This window comes from Saccopteryx bilineata, chromosome 2 (genome assembly GCF_036850765.1).
Source record: "Saccopteryx bilineata isolate mSacBil1 chromosome 2, mSacBil1_pri_phased_curated, whole genome shotgun sequence".
Classification (NCBI taxonomy): Eukaryota; Metazoa; Chordata; class Mammalia; order Chiroptera; family Emballonuridae; genus Saccopteryx; species Saccopteryx bilineata.
Window position 1 is genome coordinate 246,365,327 of NC_089491.1, and position 18,435 is coordinate 246,383,761.

Below are 18,435 nucleotides of genomic sequence, written 5' to 3' on the forward strand. Positions count from 1 at the left end.
CTGAAGCACAGAGCAAGACAATTATTTGAGTGGCTATTTTCGAAATTCTTCCAGGAATGATATATCAATATAACTAAAACTGTACTGTAGGCATAGGAAGTAAATTAATTTGTCACATGTAAAGATGCCCAGGGTATTAAGGTTTGATTCTAGCATAAAACCCTGAGAAAGTCTTCAATAGTCTATTGCAGTACTTGGCACAATGTAAGTACTTTATAAATATAAGCTAAATAAATATATAATGTACCTGGATATGTAGACATTTTGTTTCACTTGCTTTTGCCCAGATATGTAGAGTCAGGAGACAAGTCTTCAGGTTCCAAAGGGCCCCCTTTCTAGAGGAAATGAGGCTAGATGATTTTCTTACTTTCAGTCCAAGAATAGTTGAATTGTATCACAGCAATAGGATTACCTACTATTTCACTTTCCTTTTTTTTTTTTTTTACACTGGAAAATGAAAATAGAGGACTGAGCTGTTATTCGGTGAGTAAGATCAAAGTGAAAATGATCAAAATAGATACCAGATTTGATAAGACCTATTTCTTTTTAAGGATTGGCCAAAATTCACCTAAACTGTTAATTATTTCCAGAATATCTACTATGTACCAGATATTTTGTTAAGTACTGGGGATATAGGAGGGAACCATATGAACACAATTCTTGTGCTTATAGTGAAGCAACATGAATATCATTACTTCATTTCCTCTCCTTACATTGTACTCAAAACAGTTCTCAACCTTGTACGCACATTGCAACAATTTGGGGAATTAAAAAAAAATACTGATGATACCTGGTCCTTCTTCAAAAGGCTCTGATATAATTGGTATGGGTATGGGCTGGGCATTTTTTAAAGCCCCCCAGGTGATTATAATGTACAACAAAAGTTGAGAACTATTAACCTATGGTGACATAATCTTAGAGTGAACTCAGAGATCAAGAGCTTTTGATATCGATAATTGATAGCATATTAGCACCAAAAAGAGAAAATTTAAAATTACCTGTTTAGCCTATCCTCATTTTACTTTTTATTTCTCATAATGTAAACTGATACCTAAGAGTCACTTAGTTGTCCAAGCAAATAGCCAGTTCATGACCAGATACAACCTAACACCATGTTTCTGACCCTAACATGGTGCTTTCTTTGCTACTCCAAACTGTTTCAGGTAATGGAAAATGTAATTATCTTCAAGTCAACAGACAACCAGCATCCACTGTGGTCAAATTTTTAAAGCAAGAATTGAATTTGGATCAATTTGTGCTCAAAATGTCTCTGTGATAATCAAATGTGAACATTATAGATTCATTTAGTTTGAGTACAACATTTTTTGACAACATACAACATTGTGTGTGTGTGTGTGTGTGTAAAAAGAGAGTTTAGTTTTCAGAAACTCTAACCACATTCTTATAAATTCAAAAATTAATAAACATATGTTAAAGTCTACACATAACTAGGAAGAACGTTTTGCCTTTGAACTTGAACAACTCAATAGCCAGAAATGGCAGTGGGAGGAAAAAAATAAGAAGGCATTGTGCTCCCACATTCTCTGTTCTCACCCACCTTTTTACATGACATTTCATTGTTTAATATTTCCTAGTACAGGTAGAAATGGCCAATCTGTTCCCATGAGAAAAAGCTACCATCAAAAAAATCAGCTACCATAATAAAAAAGAGAAAAGGAAGAAAAAAGTTAGCTTTCTTAGGTACCACCACAATGCAGTTTAGATTTTACTAGTAGATCAAGAAAATCCAGGAACCATAAATTATTTAGTGCACGCTTCAACCATAGAAGACTGTGTAGTAAACACATGCCTTTCCATTTTGTAAGGCATCAGAATAAAACTAATGCTCATATACTTCCTTCAAAATGCATTTCAGTGTTTGAGAGCCTACACAGTTGGGAAATTCTGTTTTATTTCTATTCCAAATCCCTCATGCTGTGTCATCTAATCCCATTTTCCCTCATTCCCTGTGGAGAGAAAGAACAGCTAGTCTCCATTCTTTCTAAACTCAATCCCTTCAACTCCTTAAAGACACCTACCTAACTCCAACCTTCTCTCCGCTGGAATAAATAATAACAATTCCAATCAGAAAAGTATCTCTCTTGCATTGTCCATATTCACTGCCATATCACGTATACTCATGCTCATCACACAATGTTATCACCACAATAAGCCCAAGCCAAGGGCAAAATAACAAACAAATGTGTCATTGTTTTTATGAATAAAGTTACAGATCCAATAATACATACTGAATACATAGTTGTGGATGATTACCTTCCAGTAACTATGTGCCAAAATTATAATTTATTTTAGAAAGGATTGGCAGTCTGTTGCCTTTGGAGATGTGAATCCAACATGCAATGATTAGGCTTCAGTTTCCTTGATGTAAGTAAGTTCTCCCCAGAACCCTGCTGTGGAATATTCCATTCAGCATTCCCCAGCAGGAGCCCCCATTGTTTTGACAAAAATAGACTCTGTATTGGAACACTCAGCCAATGGAGTAATCCAATTGTCTGAACATTCTTTTCTGCTTTGTCATTTATATTTTAATAAATCCCAAATATTGTCAAGCTATATCAAGTTGTACCAAGTGTAGCTAATAACATGAAGTTACCAGATGTAATAAGGAGATCATAACATGCAAATTCTGTAATACATTCACATTTGGTTTGTGTATATTTTTAGGTTCCTACATTTTCAATGACACTCAAATTTTAAAAAATGAATATTTAGCCAAATCTTACTATTATCGACATACTGTCAGGATATTCAGTTTTCATAAAGAAAGCTCTAGGGAGGTGGTGTTCTACTTAACTGAACAAGATGCTGGCATCTGTGAACCCCAAGGATGACATGATCTAGCTAGCAAAATGTGGAATGTTAAATTATCATATTATTCCTATTTCTCTGCCAGTTTACTGTCTTTCCATTCAGGAGGCTTAGATAATCATATTTGAAATTCATTTGACATTTTATGATGCCAAGATTTCAGACAAATCAGTCCTGAAAAAGATTGTATGGCTATATGCTTGTGTGTGTGATTATTGTTATTAACCAATATGCATAATTTATGCCATGCATATATTGGCCACCAACTGTTTCAGCACATTGAGATGTTTGTTATCCTGGTTGGACAGAACCCACTGAAGTTTTACAAGGTGGCAGAGTTATAATGAGGTGATGTGAATCTCAATCAAGGTGATGGGGATCCCTAGGTAATAGGGATGTGCCTAGAGAGGAGAGTTCTTCAAGGATAAAACTATTCAGATTAATCTACTAGTAAAAAAATCACATGGGACACGAGGCTTAAACTTAGCTCTGATTATAGCACTCATACCTGATATCTAAATCACTTAAGTTAGCCCATCAGAAAACTTTAGGCTTCTCCTCTCAACTCTTGGATTATTACCCTTTGGACTATTAACTACCTAAGGACCAGGGTTATTTCCTGACATCAGGTAAGTCTGTTTAGTGTTAAAGTTTTATTAAACTCAAGGACTAAAAAAGAACCATTTGTTTTTTTTTGCTGATACCTAGAACAGGGATTGTGAGTGGCACACCATCATCACTAAATGGAATCAAGTATGTATTGAAGAAAGTGATGTCATAGCGCAGTGTGATCAAGAAAACCAAAATGTAGATGCACAGGTAGGTCATCAGCATTCCTTATTTCCAGAGTATTCTCTCACTCTGCCCACAGTGTGATAACAGTAGGTTTAGTGGGGAAGTGTGGCTTTGCTGCTAGTTGAATGATCATAATATCTTGAAGATCTCTAGAGAAAGAACCTTTACAACTTCTCCATCTACTGAGAAAATGATTAAACACTTGCCCTCATAAAATACTATCATGGTTATAGAATAATAAGTTATGGCTTTGAATGGTAGTCAATCAACATTAGGGAGAATTTTAGAAAATATGTCAGATAGTGAATGTCAAAAGGCATAGTTAAGAGTTTTATTTTTGTGAATCAAAGTACCCATGTTCTCGATCTAACTTTATCAATAATTATTTTCTTCAAACTTCTGGAATTCAGATAGGTTTTGTGTAAAATGAGAAACATTGTAGTTGACTTGCTCTTAATTTCTGAAGATATTGAAAGTAAATATGATAAAATGTTCTTAAAACTCTCTTACTGCTTATAACACTCTCTCCTTTTCTTTAACTTTTGACATTTGAATTATGTGTTTTGCTGTGGGTCTGTTTGGGTTTGACTCATTAGGAACTTTCTAGGCTTCCTGGATCTGAATATCTGTTTTATTCCTCAGGTTAGGGAATTTTGCAGCCATTATTTCTACAAATCCAAATATCTTTCTCTTTCTCTCTCTCTCTCTCTCTTTCCTTCTGCCCACCCATCAGTGAAAGTTAGTCCATGTGGTGTTGCCCCATAAGCACCTTATGCTGGCTTCACTTTTTAAATTCTTATTTTCTTTTTGCTACTTTGGGTGAGTTTCACTGCCGTGTCTTTGAGTTGACTGATTCTTCTTTGTCTAGTCTGTTGTTGAACTCCGGTGTATTTTAAGTTCATTTATTGTTTTTCTCTTCTGCTCTGTGACTTCTAGATGGCACTTTCTTATATTTCCCATCATTTTGTTGAAGTTCTCGTTATGTTTATTCATTCTTCTCTCCAGTTTGATGAGTATCTTTATGACCACTACTTTGTACTCTTTATCAGATAAATTATTTATCTCTGTTTTATTAAGGTATTTTCCCCCTGAGGTTTTATCTTATTCTTCCATATGGAACACATTTCTCTGTGTCTTCATTTTATTTGACTCTTTGTGTTAGTTTCTATACAGTAGATAAACAGCCATTGCTTCTGCTCTCATAGGTGAGGTGTCACGTGGGAAGGGAAGACTGTCCTTTGACCCTGCCCCAGCTCTTTGTTGTCTCTCAAGCATTTGTTCTTGTCCAAGCAGCTTGTTTTCTTTTGCATGGCTCTCAGTAGTTTAGAATGTGTCAAGACCTGTCAGCATCCCTACAGGGGGAATATCAGCACATAGATTTAGGCTGTTTGGAAGCCAGATCTTCAGGCAGCAGCTTTTAAATCTATAGCAATATATACAGTTCTTTGGGACTTCAAGTGTTAACCCCACTGGCCAGGTGTACCCTGGGTGACAGTTGCAAAAAGTAGGCTCCCTGTCCTGGCTGGATAGTTCGGTTCATTAGAGCTTCATCCTGGAGTGCAGAGGTTGCTGGTTCTATCCCTGATCAGGACACATATAGGAACAGATCTCTGTTTCTCTCTCTCTCTCTCTCTCTCTGTTTCTCTCTCTCTCTCTCATGCTCACCCCTATATAATCTGTTTTTTTGGGGGGGGAGGGAGGCGATACCAATGAGCCAGAGAAAGGCAGACAAGCACCTGGATGGCATTCACAGCCTATGCTCCTTAAAAACAGCTCCCTAGCCCACTTGCTGTGCACTAAAACTAAAGCCTGCCCCTCGGGCCAAAGCTCCAGGAGAAGCAAAAAGGCTTTATTTACAGAAAGACTTGGTGAAGGGAGGTCTCAGTCTGCCATCTGCACAGTGCCTCGTGGATGGCAGCCTGCCAAGAGCCACCTCTCTGTCTTTGATTGTCAAAGTCCTGTGGGACTCAAGAGTACAAGACCCCCTGGACACCAGAGCCAGGTGAGCAAAATTCCATACCATTGGTTTTTAACTACCCAGGGTAATAGAGAAGAGTAGGAGTGCAGATGTTATTTTAAACATTTTGTACAGTTTTTGAGAAGGCGCTTTTGATATATGCTTCAACCAGATTTTCCTTTGGATTCTACATCTATAAACTTTTGATAATGAAGAAGCCATAGAAGCCATCTAGTCGATCTTTTGCTTGGAATCTGCCTTCCTATAACATACAACCTCATAGAGGAGTAATCCATCATTGGACAAACAAATACTTTAAATCTCTTTTCTTTATACTGAATCACAAGAGACCCTTCCATAATTTCTAATTTTACTTGTAAATCATACATGGTAAGTCTGATCTCTTCTCCTTATCAGTTCTAAAGATCCTTAAAGTGAGAAATCACATTGCTTTCAGAGTCCATTTCTTTCTAGACTGCACTCGTCTGACCTCTTCAGTCACTCCTCCCATGGTCTTATCTGAAATACTTTGATTATTCTTATTATTCTACACACTCCAGTTTGTCTATCTGCCTTTTACAGTATGTTACTCAGAAATGGATAAAATTTTCTAGATGTAGACTGACAAATGGGGGGGGGGAGTAAGTATAATAATAATCACTTGCAAATGTTTTCCTAAGGACTGAATTTCTATGAGAAAACCTCATATTAATCATCGTGGCAACCATTTAACAGTGTTGACCCTTATCATCTTACCATCCACTAAAACATTGAGTCTATTCTGCACATACCACTGTCAAACACAATTTCCTTCCTCCTTCACTTCAGCCCATGCGTCTGTCTACCAACATATTTTTATCCTAATTAAGATATCTGAGCCTTACTAGGCGGTGACACAGTGGATAGAGCGTTGGCCTGAGATGCTGAGGACCCAGATTTGAAACTCCGAGGTCACTGGCATGAGCACAGGCTCACCAGCTTGAGTGCAGGTTCACAGACTTGAGCATAGGGTTGGGGGCTTGAGCATGGGATCATGGTCATGACCCCATTGTCACTGTATTGAGCCCAAGCTCTCTGGTTTGAGCAAGGGGTCACTATCTCAGCTGGAGCCCTGCGGTCAGGGCATGTATGAGAAGCAATCAATGAACAACTAAGGTGCCTCAACTATGAGTTATGCTTCTCATTTCTCTCCCTTCCTGTCTGTCTGTCCCCCCCTTCACTTAAATAAAAAAGATATCTGATATATTAAATATGTCTTAGTTTCATCTTATTCACATATTTGACTCAAACTTCCCCAGAGAAGATTATAAGAAGCCTGGTTCAGTGACTTCTTGAAGTTTGGATCCCACACATCCTTCCCCAAAACTGTCAGTCTACTCACTGTCCAAGAAAAAAGTGAATTTAATCCAGATGTTTTTGTTTTCTTTCGGTCTCATATTCACATTAGTTTTTCTTAAAGCGTACTGATGCTGGGAAGTAGCCATCTAGGTGAATGACGATTGGCTAAGGACTACTGGTTTGGGATCAATTCTTTGCTTCAGATAGTCAGAAGAGGCGATATTTCGTATGTGAGATCACTGTTGCATATGTTGATGTTTCAAATACTGAATTCTCCTCTTTCTGGCTCTCTTTGGGTTGATAATAATAGTCCCTGAAAGAGAAAATTTAGAGTAAATGAAGTTGGAAATCTATGTCTATTATATATAAAGATATTAACATGTCAATACATCCTTGCACTTGTCTATTCCACATAATAAAGTAAAAGTAAAGGTTAAAAAAATCTTAGTTCCTCCCTGCAGTAAAAATTCCCTAAAGGAGGAAGGAAGTTATATAAGGTAAGTATGGTCTGGCACGTATTCAATAAGTTTAGTTACTAAATTGCCTAAAGACACTCATAATAAGGCATTTCAACGTAATTTGTATCATTAAAATGAATTGAAATTCATGCCAAAGTGGTTCCACAGTCTGGCCCCAGAGGACAGCATGCTTAGCAAGGCTCAAGTGTACTGTGCTCTTGGATAGTAATGTTAACCAGAAGCATTCAAGTCCTCCCTTCATTCTTTTCCTTGCTCTTTTTGTACTGAGACTTGGCCATTCTTTTTTTGTCCTCAATTTTCTTCTGCTTTTTTCTTCTTTATTTCCTTCTTTTTTTAATTCCTTATCCTTCCTTTTCTTTCTCCCTCCCTCCCTTCCTCTCTCCCTCCCTCCCTCCTTCCCTCCTTCTTTCCTTCCTTCCTTCCTTCCTTCCTTCCTTCCTTCCTTCCTTCCTTCCTTCCTTCCTTCCTTCCTTCCTTCTTTCTTTTTTTTCCCTCTTTCTTTTTTTTGTTGGCATATATGGCTCTTTTTACTGATTATGTAAAATTATGTATTATAAGAGACATCACTACTTGAATTTGGTGTGTACCTGAGACTTTACTTCTCATGCTACTACTGTGTTCTCAACACTTCACCTTTGAATAAAACAATGTTAAGATAACCCACTCATCCCTTCTCTTCTGCCCCAGTGGTTAACACCACTCAAGCTCATTATTCTCCTTGTGACCATCACCCCTATTCTCTAAGTGGTTCTTAAATTGGAATGTGCAGCAGAATCATCTAGGAGAGCTGTTAAACCACAGATTCCTAGGGACTGTCCCCAGGGTTTCTGCTTCAGTTGGTGTGGGCTAGACACCTGAAACTTGCATTTCTATCAGGTTCCCATGTGTGGCTGCTAGTATTGGTCCTGGGACAACATTTTGAGAAACATTGTTCTGATTCCAAACTATTGTTTCATTTTCCTTCAACTGTCAATGAGACAGATTTTACTAGTTACTTTAATCTCCTCTAATAACATTTATTTCAAGAACTTATCATCATCAAGATGGCTCTTTTTTGAACTACTTCCACATCTATCTTTTGCTGGATGGCTAGAACTGGATATAAGACAGTGGCTAATTTTGACATCATAAAAATAATAGCCCCTTATATTTCTATGGTTTATTTCTCCCAAAGGATTAGAGCAGGACTTTCTTATTTATTATTTTGTTCAACTGCCTAATATCCATGTGAAATTATCTCATTTTGGTAAAGAAGACATTTGAGGGAAGAGCTATTGAGCAACTACCACAAAGATATGCAGGACAAGACTTGAACTCAGCTTCTCTGGCTCATAGTTTACCACTTTCTTTGAAATCTTGGAGGACATCTTTAATTTATAAAATTCAAACTCTATTTCAGCTTCTTGAATATAGGTGAACTGCTTTGATCTATAAGTCTATTGTCCAAAAAGAAATTAGAATAGTACTTAGTTTTGAGTAAAAGTTGTCATTGGCTGTTCAGATACAAACTAAGCCTAATTTAAAAAATTCCACTCAAGAGGAGGGAGTGAGTGGGGAAGGGGGAGGGGGAGGGGCACAAAGAAACTAGATAGAAGGTGACGGAGGACAATCTGACTTTGGGTGATGGGTATGCAACATAATTTAATGAAAGATAACCTGGACATGTTTTCTTTGAACATATGTACCCTGATTTATGGATGTCACCTCATTAAAATTAATAAAAAAAAATTTTTTTTAAAAGAATTCCACTCAAACAGTATGTAAATATAAAATTTTTCATGTGGAATTTTATTTTTATGATCACAAATAATGGCTTTTTAATTGTGACTTCACCTTTGGCTTTTAGTTCACTAAACATATTAATTTGGTGTAGTTTGTTTCCCTGCTATAGTTAACTAGTCTTCTACCTGGTTCTACAAATTGGTTATGGCACTGTTTCATTTTTACAATTTTAGTGTGCACAAGATAATTAGGAATCTCTACGTTTTTCATTTACCTGGTTTCATGTACTTACATATTTTCTAAAACAAAAGTGAAAAAGAGACTAGCAAGCAAATAGTTTCTTAACATACCAACTTTATTATTTACATGATCTCAAAGTTTTTCAGCTGTCCAAGCCTCGTGGTTCTCTATGCCCTTTTTAGATCCTGCCCTGTCTTCCCATCGTGACAAAGAAAAAGAAGAGTATGATAGCTTATAAAACAATAAAACTGGATTAGGTGTGCTTTTAAGGGTCCTATAATGTGCCCCTATTATGTGCAAAAGTGAAAGGCTCCAACTTTCGATCACACAGGTTACCATCAGCAGGCTTTGAGAAGGAATCTCATTTATTACCACCAAGAAATGGGTGTGGGTGTTTCCTCTTCATTACATTAACCAAATCAATTCAAACCCTTAGAATACATTATATGTAATTATATATAGATCTGCCTTGGAAATAGCCACTTACTTGCTTACCCAGAGCAATGCAATGCTATGCTAAACCAACAGTTTAAAAAAATATGGAATGGCCCTGGCCAGTTGGCTCAGTGGTAGAGCATTGACCTAGTGTGCAGGAGTCCTGGGTTTGATTCCTGGCCAGGGCACACAGGAGGAGCGCCCATCTGCTTCTCCACCCCTCCCCCTCTCCTTCCTCTCTGTCTCTCTCTTCCCCTCCCGCAGCCAAGGCTCCATTGGAGCAAAGTTGGCCTGGGTGCTGAGGATGGCTCCATGGCCTCTGCCTCAGGTGCTAGAATGGCCTTGGTTGCAATAGAGCATCATCCCAGATGGGCAGAGCATTGCCTCCTGGTAGGCATGCCAGGTGGATCCTGGTTGGGTGCATGCAGGAGTCTGTCTGACTGCCTCCCTGTTTCCAACTTCAGAAAAAAAATGGAATAAACTGGCAAATATTTGAATGGGTTGTTACATATTTTGTACTTACTTTATTCAAAAAACATTAATTAGTTAACTACCACATCCAGGGAATAGAAAGATGAGTAATAGATACTCCTGGACTTCAAAGTGCTCACCAAGAGGAAACAGACCTGTAAAGGAATGATTGTCCTTCTTTGGCTCTACACTGCATTCAATCCCAGGAAAATTCATAGTGTGAGTTTCTGTCTGATTTGTGCATGGGGAAACAAAGACAAAGAGTCTGCTGAAAATATCTAGAAGAAACTGAAAGATGAGAATTTGCATAAAGGTTCTAATGACCTACTTACTCTATTAAAGGCAGGTTCTAGGTTAAGGAAAACATCCTAAGAAAAGCAAATCTATGCTGGAGTGGTGAGCATAGTATTCCAAAGTAAAAAAGAAATAGCTTTTAGATTGTCTAGAATGCCATGATCCTATTCTGTCTATTCTTATGCATAATTAAGTTAAATATATTAAAAATATTTGCAGGGGGAGTCACTAGCAACAGAGAAACATGTTTATTCTTCAAATTATGCCTCTATCCCCTAAACCAGGGGTCTCAAACTCAACTCAGCATGTGGGCCGCAGAGCAAGATCACAGCCATTAGGCGGGCCACACTAGGTCTACAAAAGGCAACTGTTACGCAACACTTTTCTCACTGCAGTTGAAAACAAAAAAAAAATCAGTACAACAAGCACAATTGTACATGCAGTTTACTCAGTGTCACAAAACGACCAGAAACTGTAGTTCGCATCACAACTGCTGTTAACTAAGCTAATATCTAGCTAGGATGCTAGAGAAATGAAAAATACAAGTAGGCCCCTAGGCTTACTTAATTTTATCCAAAATATTTTGAACTTCGTGGATTAGTCTGCGGGCCGCACAAAATTGTTCGGCGGGCCGCGAGTTTGAGACCCCTGCCCTAAACAGTCCTTTTCCTTACATTATTCTTTCATTTTTTATTATTTATTTATTCATTTTTAAGTGAGAGGAGCAGAGATGGAGAGACAGATTCCCCTGCATGCACCCCTTCCTGGAAATCTGGTCTAGGGCCGATGCTTGAGCACCAAGCCATTTTTAGCACCTGAGGCTGATGCACTTCTGCACCCAGGGCCATGTTTGAGCCAACTGAGCCACTGGCTGTGGGAAGAGAAGAAGGAGAAAAGGGAGAAGGGAAGAGGGAGAAGCATATGGTTGTTTCTCTTGTGTGCCCTGACTGGGAATCAAACCTGGGATGTCCTTATGCTGGGCCAACACTCTATCCACGGAGCCACCAGTCAGGACCAGGTTATTCTTTTATATATCAATATGGTTTGACCCACATTTACTTAGAGACACATATGTCAAAGATACACATGGCTCCACCCACACTTTCTTTAAACTGTGGTTCCATTTCCTTTAAAGAATAGTATTTGCTAGCTGGACCTAAATTGAACTATCTTAGATCATGGTACTAACGAGGACTGACAAGTGTTGGTATAGTAGAAACTAACTGGTTTGTCTGGATTGAACTTACAACTCATGAACACTAAGTCCAAACCAACTGATTATAAAGACATGTAATGAGCAATAACATTATCTTCTGGATTTTAATTTTTACATATCTTTTCTTCAAAGGGCACAATCCCAATACCACACATTAATTGAGATTAAGTGATTTTGAGACCCCTCAAGGTGAATCACAGAAACCTTCTTCAGACCTTAAAAAGAGAAGAGGTTCTACAGTTTGTGAGTGTCAAGTTCATTATATATTCAGTTACAGGACCTCAGAAATAACATAATAACCATCTTAGAGAGAATGTTGAGAAAAATTTTAGAATTGGATTTGGAACTCCGAAAGAAAGCCATTAAAAAATAGTCGCCTTTATCAGAGGTCACATATTTTGCCATTTTTAAAACATGTCTTATTTCCATTATTAGCCCTACACATCATCTTGCGTTCTTCAAGATGTTTTTACAGTGATTATGGTTTTATTATTAGCCAATAACCATGAGTAAGTAATTCACCTTTTCAAGTGTTGATAAAGTCTTGTTATTGAAAACTTTTAAAGTTATGCTATCAAGTTCTGAAAACTGGTATTTCTTGTGTTTGTGACCAGTTTGGAATCAAGGGATTGCTGAATTCTGATTAGCCAATTTGTTTATAGGATGGTTGCCACTCATAATGCCCATTCGCAATAACATGGCATGAGTTAATCATGTTTGTAGTGAAGAAGCCTTGCATGCTTTTCATTTTGTATGTAGCCTATAATGACTTTTTCTTGCACCTGGTTAAACATCTGACCATGTGAAGTTAAATGAACACAAAAGAACAAATGCTTCAAAGATGTGCATGTTTTTATTTTTATTGTATAACTGATGCAAGTGACCCCTCTATGAATGAAGTGTTGCATATCCAGTGACTTTGTGTTAGGCCAGGAGTTGTTTGTTGAAAGCCAACAGAGGCTCTGGTATAATTGAGACCCTGGTTGAGCCTCCCCTGTGCAGCTGAACACAATTTATCTCCAGCATTTTTCTACTCAGAAAATAAAAGTAGTGCCTATGCCCAACCCTTCGCTCTGTCACATGTCTCCTCCCTTTAGGGCCTCCGGCTCAGCTCTCTGTACCTATTAGAAAATAACGGATAGATTAATGCTTCTTTAAGGTATTATTTAATAAGGTGGGTTCCTCCCATGGGTAATATGCTTTAATAAAGGGAACCTTGAAGACTGAAAAGATTGACTATCTCAGAGAAGAATTCTTCCATGATTGGCTTCCCTGACACCATGACAGACTTGTGAGGTAAAGGGGAGAACCCAGGTTAAATGCTGTTTATTTGTGCTTCTGACACTCTTAGCTTGGGGAAAACTGGTAAGCAGAGGAAATGTAACGACCTGCCCTCTCCCACTTTTCCAAGTGCAACCGCTAAGTTAATTTTCATCAATTCAAACCTAAGTATATTCACAAGTAGATATCTAACAAGAATCAGAAGCACAAAGCACAGACTCTAACTCCTCACATTTAATTCCAGTTCAAGATTCATAAGATTTATTTGACACCTAAGATGAAGATTGATGGCATGCTCATAATGTCTTCCTTTTTGCCTGGTGTTTATTTTTTTTTACTTATTCAGGTTTCTTACTTATTAATTGAGTTATTTTTCACCACTCAACTGTAGCTCTCTCTTCCTTTATCATATTATTCTCTGGACTGTACTTCTGTCTGCCTACTTTGTTTTCAACATACAGTCAAAATTATTAGCCTTGACTGTAGACCACTTTCCAGCCTCATAAGAAGAAACGTCTGATTGTAGGGTAGCAATGCCTTCAAATGGCTATTCTATTCAGTCTCTGCTGTCAGGTCACTACTCGACCAATGATCAACTGCTATCACCCTTTAAATCTGAGTGGACTCATCGATTCCTCATGGAGGCCTTCCCTGACCTTTGGAATTAGATCCCATTTATTTGTGTTCTTATCACTGGCTATAATGTTCTTCGTATACCGTTCATGGTTTAAAATTATATATTTGGGCAATGATTTGATAAATGTATGCCCCTTTATCAGACTGTGAGCTCCGGAGAGTAGAGATGTGTATATTTCACTCACCACTGCGTCCCCTTCTCTTCATTCAATAAAGGGAACTCAAAATAGTGTTGATAAATGTAAATTTATAGTTATTGTTCTTATTATGATACTAAAGTCTATGTCAGCTTTGTTTTTATTATAAAACCAAATCTGGCTTCAGGTAAGAGATTTGTTTATTTGCCTACTTTTTAATTCACTCATTCATTTATTTATTCACTACAACTAACAAACAAATAACAAATTTATATTGTTTGACTAGTCTGTTTAAACCCTTTTTCAAGCAAACAAGGGTGAAGCAATTAAACACTCTGCCCATTGAAAGAACTTGTAATTGTTTAAAGGAGAAAGGCAGATACACAAATGATTCTAATACAAAGTAGAAACTGCTAATAGCCCTAGAATGCTAGAGAACACTTACAGCTTGGAGGCCCAGGGACAGCTTCACAGGGGAAGTTGCCTTTTGTTGAGACTCAAAGGTAATGACTAACTTGAACAGATGGAGATGGAAAAGAATACTGCTCCAGGTGGAAAAAACAGTGAAGATAAAAGTTTGTGTCTCAGCTCAGAGGTAGAGAGTAGGCTGACAACTATTGGGTGAGGGTGGGGGTCAAGGTTGGGGTTGGAGGGATTGAGAAAAAAAAAGAAAAAAAAGGAAAAAGCTCAGGGACATGACAACAGTGTGGTGGTTGCCGGAGGGAGAGGAGTATGGGAAGGCGCAGCAGAGTAAAGGGGGAAGAAACAGTCATGGAAGGTAGTGGTGCAGTGGATAGAGCATTGACCTGAGTTGCTGGAGACCCAGGTTCAAACCCCAAGGTCACTGGCTTAAGTGAGAGCTCACCAGCTTGAGCGTGGGGTAGCCGGCTTGAGTGTGGGATCGTAGGATGACCCATGGTCACTGGCTCAAGTCCAAAGGTCGCTGGTTTGAGCCCAAGGTCGCTGGCTTGAGCAAGGGGTCACTGGCTCAGCTGGAGCCCCCGGGTCAAGGCACATATGAGAAAGCAATCAATGAACAACTGAGGTGCCGCAATGAAGAATTGATGCTTCTCATCTCTCTCCCTTCCTGTCTGTCTGCTTTTGTCTGTCTCTCTCTAAAAAAAATAAATACATTTAAAAAATGGTGATGGAAGGAGTTCTCATTGTGAACATGCAATAGAGTGTACAGATAATATGTTATGGAATTCTGCACCTGATTTCTGCATAGTTTGTTAACCAGTCTCACCGCAATAAATTCAATTTTAAAAAATGTTTGTGTCTCTCTAGTTCCTGAATTCCGTGTGCATATACAGAAGACAGTATTTTTGTGACCACAAACGGGAGACAACGCTGAAAGCACAGACTGAAGGAAGTTCCTGGAAGAACATGTGTGCACACATCAGAAGCTTCAATCTGTACTCTCAGACCAGTGTGCAGCAGCTGGGGGCCGATGAGCATGATCTCATCTGAATTGTGTGTTTGAGAAGTGGACTTGGCATCACGATGTCTCAGGATTAAGTTGGCTGTTGTGCTGAATTGCAACAACACCCATCACAATCCCTGTGCCCCTGTCCCTGTGCCTGAGCATCTGAGGGCCTGGTTGCTAATCCCTGATCCCTTGTCCTGGGCTCAGCTTCTGCATTTCCTCCATACAATTACCTGTAGTCTAAAACTCCGCTTACCCCTGTGTGGTCTCAATGGACACACTTAATCTTGGTCTGTTTTAATAAGTGAACTACACATGACACATTTTTTTTTAATCAGGTCTTCTGACTTCTATTTTCAGATAAGGAAACAGAGGCTGTGATGGAACTGATTTTCAAACCCAGCTCTTCTGAGCTCTTTTTCTGTCCTAAGTTTACAATGTCTCTTAACTTGAATATATATTAAAAAAAGAGTGAGTACAAATTAAACCCAAACAGTTCAAATGTATGGAATACTTTCTATGTACAGGCCCTATTCTAAGTGTTTTTATATGTACTTAGGCATTTCATAACCACAAAAAATTTTGGGAGGTAGGTACAATTGTTCTGGTAACAGGCGAGGAAACTGGGACCAGAGAATTGAAGGAATATGCCTCATCCTGAATCTATGAAGTGAGAGTCTGGATAGAAACCCCAGCGGTCTAACTCTAGAGCCTGCACTTTACTGCTCTGCTATTGGCTCCTAAATTAAGGGGTACACATATGGGAAAGCACCTATTCAATGCGCCACACATGGCAGGCATTCAGTAAATGTTGCCTGGATGTCAGTTTACTCTTTGATCTCGGCTAATGCTCTGTTCATCCCATCCTCCTCGTTCTGTCTTGTGGCCTGTGATTTGTTCTCCAGATGCTCAAATGCAGGTGGTCCTCCTGAGATTAATGCCTCGACTGCTGCGCACTGATGTTGGGTTCCCTCATCTGTTGCCAACCCCAAGAGTTTGTCTTCGCTTTTGAAATTCTCAACCTGGCCCTTCCAGTCAGATTCAACCTTCCTTGTTCTAGTGAATTACGGATGGCATTTGCTCTTCTGCACCTGTAACAGACACGGTCTTTGGAATACATCCATATGACCACTTTCTGGGGAATGAACCTTTTAGGAATTTATACTTCTTCTATTAGCATTGGATGGGCTTCCAAAGGTTTTCAAGAAAGACCTTTGGGATGGCAAACTATTCACTTAAAAATTCAACAAAAAATATTGAATTAAAAAGGAGGAAATTAGTAGCTATTACATATCTACTATGTTATGTCAGGAACTATGCATTTTTACACACGTCTTACTTAGTAGTCATAAGGATATGAAGAATTAACATCTCATTTTACATATAAGAATTTAAGTTCAGGAAAGCAAAGCCCATGGTCACAACTAGTACATAGTAAAACTACAGTATAAACATAGAAGTGTCTGACTTCAGCCTCATCCATTTGATTAACAAATATTCATTAAGTGCCCACTATGAGCTAAGTACTCTGTTAGGCCCTATAGATGTGTTAAGTAAGCAAGATAGGCGTGACCCTTCTCTCTAAAGAGTTCACAATTCAGCAAGAACAAATAACTATAAATAACAACATCAAGTGGGATAACTGCTGTGATGGAGAAAATGCAATTTATGTGACCCTTCTACAGGTGGCACAAAGTCATATATAATTTTTTAAAAGATTTTATTAATTTCAGAAAGAAGAAAGAGAAAGAGAGAGGGAGAATCAGGAAGCATCAACTCCCACGTGTGCCTTGACTAGGCAAGCCCAGGGTTTCAAACCGGCGACCTCCGCGTTCCAAGTCAATGCTTTATCCACTGCGCCACCACAGGCTAAAGTTTTGAAAAATACATATATATTACATTTAATAAAACAATGATTCATTCCCTTTCCTCAAATCTTTATTCCAAATTATTTTACTTTAAATTATTAAGGAGTTCATTTGAACAGCTCAGGTCCTAATAATATGTAAAGCACCATGATACTAATTTATAAAATACGTACGGTCCCAGGACAATAGAAGCTTAGACAGAACTGGCAATAGTTGTGGGCATTGTTGAGGCTAAGAAACTCTAGGGAAAGCTTGTAAAGAGTGTCCGTTCTAATACAGTAAGTTCCCTTTGCATGAGTGGTCAGGGAACGCGGGCTAGCGCTGTGGGTGCTTTGGCAACGGCAGCGTGAGTCTGTGGGCAGGAGAGGAGTTTGTGCCCCAGTCTTGTTTACAATTTGTCGGAGGCTTCTTGAGCTCAGCCCAGCCAGATGGACTCTTCCTCTCAAATATCAGACCTGATCTTTTCAAATAAAACAGTACAAAGCACATTAAAAGCTTTGATCCAACTGTTGACTTTGTATTTGTGTATTTGTGTGTGTTGGGGGAAACGGGGACAAAGGGAGGATTTATTAGGCCTTGCTGTGGGTGGCCAGTGCAACCACTGAGCATGGCAGAGGGAAACGGGGAGTGCTCTGAGATGACACGTCAAGAAGGTGTCAGCTCTCAGAAACCTCGATGCTCCCGCAAAACTCTGTGGCCTGGCTCCCCGGGCCTGCCGCGCCAATGTCCTTGTTCACAAGGGGGCAGTTCGTGAGAGAGGAAGCCTCGGAGTTTCCTGAACTGGTCAGTCCATCTCTCTGTCCCAGCACAGGTCAGAGTCAGACACCCGTCTCTAGGATTCTCTCGGAGAAGAAGTTTCTCAACATCTCCGAGTGACAACAACTTCCTTTTTCATGAGCATCGCACACTTGCAAAGCGTCTCCTATACATTAACTTATTTGATCCACGTCCTTCTGAATAGGTGGTTACGTATACATTTGCTCTTTCTTTCTTTCTCACTCACACACAACTCATTTCTGCTACCAGATTAAAAAATGGAGAGTTTTGATTACAAGAAAAGGAATCTTGAACTGACTCATGTTATACGCCAGATAACTTTTAACAGATGATCTCACTCGTCTTCTCAGAAAAGTCTCATGAAGTAGGTGAGAGTTGCCCACTTTAAAAATGATAAAAGATACTGAAGCTCAGAGAAGTTGAAAGCCCTCTGGCTCGTTCCTGATATACACTGATACCCACTCTCTGTCACCAAAGGGTCGAGTATGACTGAAGCTTCTGTACAGTACTGGTTTCAGTGGCCTGTTTTCTCCC

General features: G+C 38.9%; 1 long non-coding RNA gene across 1 annotated transcript in view; it reads left to right on the forward strand.

The window, feature by feature from the left end:
- LOC136325418 (uncharacterized) overlaps positions 1–17,570 on the forward strand; it is a 32,224-nt gene extending 14,654 nt beyond the window's left edge. The window contains exon 3 of the long non-coding RNA XR_010729253.1: positions 15,118–17,570. This is a non-coding gene — a long non-coding RNA (uncharacterized lncRNA). The remainder of the gene's footprint in view (positions 1–15,117) is intronic.
- The last annotated feature ends 865 nt before the right edge of the window (positions 17,571–18,435 follow it).